Raw genomic sequence first — 6,000 nt, 5'->3', positions numbered from 1 at the left:
GATGTTTGTTGAGAAAATACGATATTTTTATTTTCACGCCCGGTCGTTATAAACTTCTGTGAAGCAGTTCCTTAGGGGGTCTAGTTTCCAAAATGGGGTCACTTGTGGGGGGTTTCCACTGTTTAGGTACATTAGGGGCTCTCCAAAAGCAACATGACACCTGCAGACCATTCCATCAAAGTCTGCATTCCAAAACGTCACTACTTCCCTTCCGAGCCCCGACGTGTGCCCATACAGTAGTTTTCTCCCACATATGGGGTATCAGCGTACTCAGGACAAATTGGACAACAACTTTTGTGGTCCAATTTCTCCTTGTACCCTTGGGAAAAAAAAAATTGGTGACTAAAAGATCATGTTTGTGGAAAAAATACGAATTTTTTAGTTTCACGCCCGGGCGTTATAAACTTCTGTGAAGAACTGGGGGGTTCAAAGTGCTCACCACACATCTAGATAAGTTCCTTGGGGGCTCTAGTTTCCAAAATGGTGTCATTTGTGGGGGTTTCCACTGTTTAGGCACATCAGGGGCTTTTCAAACGCGACATGGTGTCCGATCTCAAGTCCAGCCAAAAACGTCAAATGGCGCTGCTTCCCTTCCGAGCTCTGCCATTCGCCCAAATAGTGGTTTACCCCCACATGTGGGGTATCAGTGCACTCAGGACAAATTGCACAATATCTTTTAGTGTCCTGTTACCCTTGGAAAAATAAGAATTGAGGGTGAAAAGATCATTTTTGTGGAAAAAATATGATTTTTTAATTGTACGGCTGTATGTTATAAACTTCTGTGAAGCCCTTGGGGGTTCAAAGTTCTCACCACACATCTAGATAAGTTCCTTGGGGGGTCTAGTTTCCAAAAAGGTGTCATTTGTGGGGAGTTTCCACTGTTTTGGTACATCAGGGGTTTTCCAATCGCGACATGGTGTACGATCTCAATTCCAGCCAAAAACGTCAAATGGCGCTGCTTCCCTTCCGAGCTCTGCCATGCAACCAAATAGTCATTTACACCCACATTTGGGGTATCAGCGTACTCAGGACAAATTGCACAATAACTTTTAGGGTCCTGTTACCCTTGGAAAAATAAAAATTGGGGGTGAAAAGATCATTTTTGTGGAAAAAATATGATTTTTAATTGTACCGCTGTACGTTATAAACTTCTGTGAAGCCCTTGTGGGTTCAAAGTTCTCACCAAATATCTAGATAAGTTCCTTGGGGGGTCTAGTTTCCAAAATGGGGTAACTTGTGGGGGGTTTCCACTGTTTAGGTACATCAGGGGCTCTCCAAACGCGACATGGCGTCCGATCTGAATTCCAGCCTATTTTGCATTGAAAAAGTCAAACGACGCTCCTTCCCTTCTGAGGTCTGCCATGTGCCGAAACAGTGGTTCCCCCCCACATATCAGGTATCAGCGTACTCAGGACAAATTGCACAATAACTTTTGCAGTCCAATTTCTCCTGTTACCCTTGGTAAAATAAAAAAAATTGAACCTGAAGTATTTTTTTTGTGAAAAAAAGTTAAATGTTCATTTTTTTTTAAATATTCAAAAAATTCCTGTGACACACCTAAAGGGTTAATAAACTTCTTGAATGTGGTTTTGAGCACCTTAAGGGGTGCAGTTTTTAGAATGGGTTCATTTTTGGGTATTTTCTATCATATAGACCCCTCAAAGTGGCTTCAAATGTGATGTGGTCCGTAAAAATAAAATGGTGTTGCAAAAATGAGAAATCGCTGGTCAATTTTTAACCCTTATTACTTCCTAACAAAAAAAATTTTGGTTCCAAAATTGTGCTGATGTAAAGTAAACATGTGGGAAATGTTATTTATTAAATTTTTTGTGTGATGTATCTCTGTGATTTAAGGGCATAAAAATTCAAATTTGGAAAATTGCGAAATTTTCAAAATTTTCGCCAAATTTCCATTTTTTTCACAGAAAAACGCAAGTTATATGAATGAAATTTTACCACTATCATGAAGTACAATATGTCACGAGAAAACAATGTCAGAATCACCGGGATCCATGAAAGCGTTTCAGAGTTATAACCTCATAAAGGGACAGTGGTCAGAATTGTAAAAATTGGCCTGGTCATGAACGTGTCAACCATCCTTGGGGCTTAAGGGGTTAAAGAACCTTTTTGGCCACAGTTATGCCAGCAGAGTTGAGTAGAAGAGAGGAACAGAGAGTGAAGCCTCATTGGTGTAATACCATCTTAAAACTGTTTTCATATAGGACTCAAGATAAGAGGCACATTTGAAGGTGTGAGCTGCAAAGACTAGTGAACTTCTCCATTCACTGCTCGAGAATGTTTTCTTCAGTTCTTTTTCCCACGACAAAAAGGGAGTCGACTTTATAAAAACATTTTTCATGTCTATTAAATGATATATGGTTTTAGGTTCACTTTATTGGATGAAACATTTGAAAGAATCAATTTTAATCCTGAGCTGAGGCGTAGTTAGGGTTTTGATTCAGGGGGGCGAAACTTCTGAGTGGGCCCCTAACCAGAGAACCTCAGCAGATGACTGCAAAAATAATCTATATATAAAAAGACCAATATTGATATTACGTCCCCGCTGCGTGCCGGTCTGACGGCAGCGCAGCTCCTGACATCGGAGCAGAGTCGCCACCGAAATGAGCGTGGGAGCAAGGAGGAGAGGTGAGTATAGTTTTTTTTGTTTATATAGTGAGTCCTGGTTGCATGATTATGATACCCCGTATGGGGGGGCAACAGCATGATACCCGTATGAGGGGGCAGCATGATACCCCATATGATGGAGGCAGTATGATAACCCATATGGGGGGGTAGTATGATACCCCACATGAGGGGGGGCAGCATGATACCTCGTATAAGGGAGGGCAGCATGATACCCCATATAAGGGAGGGCAGCATGATACCCCATGAAGGAGGGCAGCATGATACCCCGTATGGGGAGGCAGCATTATATTCTGAAGGGGCTACATTATATTCTTGGGGGGGCTGTATTATACCATATGAAGGGGGCTACATTATAGAGAGAGAAAGAAAGAAAGAACAGAGAGAGAGAAAGAACAGAGAGAAGGAAAGAACAGAGAGAGAGAGAGAAAGAGAGGAAAGAAAGAACAGAGAGAAAGAGAGGAAATAAAGAACAGAGAGAGAAAGAAAGAAAGAGAACAGAGAGAGAAAGAACAAAGAGAAATAAAGAACAGAGAGAGAAAGAAAGAAAGAGAACAGAGAGAGAAAGAACAAAGAGAAAGAAAGAACAGACAGAGAAAGAAAGATTAGAGAGAGAAAGAAAGATTAGAGAGAGAAAGAAAGAGGGGAAAGAAAGAAAGAACAGAGCGAAAAAAAAGAACAGAGAAAGGAAGAGGGGAAAGAAAGAACAGAGAGAAGGAAAGAAAGAACAGAGAGAGAGAAAGAAAAGATTAGAGAAAGAAAGAACAGAGAGAGAAAGAAAGAACAGAGAGAAAGAGAGAGAAAGAAAGAAAGATTTTATAAAGATACTATAGCAGCCCGGCTCCCATTGTAGTGCCCACCTGAGCCTCCTGGTGCAGGACATATCATGATCCGCTCACACGGCCGACATCCCTGAGTCCAAGGCGATCCCGCTGTCCGCGCTGGAGGAGTGTTAGGAGTTGGATTTCTGTGTTTACTCAGAAGGGATCCAGATCCTCACATTCTGCACTCTCCTCCTATTTTTCCACTGCAGAGGAGATTGCAGAGTAGATTGCCTTGCAGCAAATCTCTCCTGAGGCTAAGTACTTCTGTCCTCTTACTGGGCATTCTCATGGGACGATCTCCCATTGGAGATCGGGAGTCATGTGCTCAGGTCCCGCTCCAGTTCTCATTGGTCCATCTCAGAGATCTGGAAGCGTGCAGAAGGTCCCGGCTGCTATAAAAGGCGCGCATGGCTGTTTCGCCATGCGCTAGTATAGACTATACTTGCTATGTGTGAATGGTGATGATGACTGACTCATTTGAAACCCCTTCCCTCTGATATTACGCATGGTGATAGGGAATTAGTTAAGTAGTCAGCGCCAGTCAGTGGCAAGCCTTAAGCCACTGTGCTCACCGCACCGCTAGTGCTCATCGCGCTTGCTATCTGGCTTTGTCATCGAGCGGCAGTGTCCTACGCTGCGCTGCAGTTGCAGCCCTTCTAGGCGTTCGCAGCAGCGACGTTGCACACAAGGTAGGTCTAGAGGGACGCAGCTCCTCTGTCTTCGGTCCTGCTCCTGAGACCAGATACCGTGTGTGCATCTACCTGAAGTCTGTGTCACTAACAGGTTCAGCGTTTTGTATGTTTTTTGTTGCGGCACCTCTGTTTGTGTGAACAGAGGCCGCTCTGCGCACTCCGGGTGAAGTTTAACCCGTGTGCATCATACCGCCATATTGCTTGTCTGCTACCACTTAGCAGCAGTTATACGACCTACTGCACGGTGGACCCCAAGCGGCGAACACACTTTATTATTATTTTATTTAGTGCGATCCGCCGTTCCTAACAAGGAGAAGGACACGGTGATGGATCTGAAGCATTCCCTGAAGTGCCTCCATGGTTCTGTCACAATCTCCTCCAGAAATTACTCCTCGGGGCTCCGCCGTGTACTCGTGTGTCTGTGGGAAAAGCTCCCGACCGGGGCAGTGGGGCAGACTCTCTCTCAAAATCGGGGCTGTCCTGCTGGATCCGGGACGGTTGGGAGGCATGAATGCTCCCCACCATACACCTTGTACACTCATTGCTCCGCACACCTCATACACACACGGTTCTGTTTCTATGCCTCGTACACACACGTCTCCGCTCTGTACACCTCGCACACACACGGCTCCACTCAGTACACACATGGCTTCACTCCATAAACCTCGTATACATGCGGCTCTGCTCCATACACCTTGTACACACATGGCTCCTCTACGTAAACCTTGTACACATGTGGCTTTGCTCCATACACCTCGTACACACGAGGTTCCGCTCCGTACACCTCATACATGGCTCAGCTCCGTACACTTCATACACACATGGCTCCGTTTCGTACACCCCGTACACACACGGCTCCGCTCCATACACATGTGGCTCCACTCCATACACCCCGTACACACACGGCTCCGCACACCTCGCTCATACACACACGGCTCCGCTCCGTACACCTCGCTCCTACACACGGCTCCGCTCCATACACCTCGCTCATACACACATGGCTCCGCTCCGTACACCTCGCTCATACACACACGGCTCCGCTTCGTACACCTCGCTCATACACACACGCTCCGCTCCATACACCTCGCTCATACACACACGGCTCCGCTCCGTACACCTTGTACACACACACGGCTCCGCTCTGTACACCTCATACACACATGGCTCCGCTCCATACACCTCATGCACACATGGTTCTGCTCCATACACCTCATACACACACGGCTCCGCTCCATACACCTCGCTCATACACACACGGCTCCGCTCTGTACACCTTGTACACACAGGGCTTCGCTCCGTACACTTCATACACACGCAGCTCTGCTCTGTACACCTCATACATACGGCTCCGCGCTATACACCTCGTACACACACGGCTCCGCTCCGTAAATTTCGTACACACACGGCTCCGCTCTGTACACCTCGTACACACGGCTCCGCTCCGTACACCTCGTACACACACGGCTCCGCTCCGTACACCTCGCTCATACTCACGGCTCCGCGCCGTACACCTTGCTCATACACACACGGCTCCGCTCTGTACACCTCGTACACATGTGACTCCGCTTCGTACACCTTGTACACACACAGCTCCGCTCCGTACACTTCGTACACACACGGCTCTGCTCTGTACACCTTGTACACACACTGCTCTGCTACATCCACCCTGTAAACCCCTCCTGACCCCACACATACACTTCCCTTCATCCAACACGATGACAACCAGCACACTGAGGCCCCTGATCATGTGACCCCTGAATCCTCTCCTGTGACCTCATCACAGGTCCTGTGCAGACAGAAGAGATAGAACATAGCAGAGCAGGGAGATGATCGATTCTCCC

The sequence above is a fragment of the Dendrobates tinctorius genome, unplaced genomic scaffold (assembly GCF_039654945.1).
Source record: "Dendrobates tinctorius isolate UK_male_01 unplaced genomic scaffold, ASM3965494v1 ptg000144l, whole genome shotgun sequence".
In the NCBI taxonomy this organism is placed as follows: Eukaryota; Metazoa; Chordata; class Amphibia; order Anura; family Dendrobatidae; genus Dendrobates; species Dendrobates tinctorius.
The sequence above is the reverse complement of the archived record's forward strand: the minus strand, read 5'-3'. Positions refer to the sequence as shown.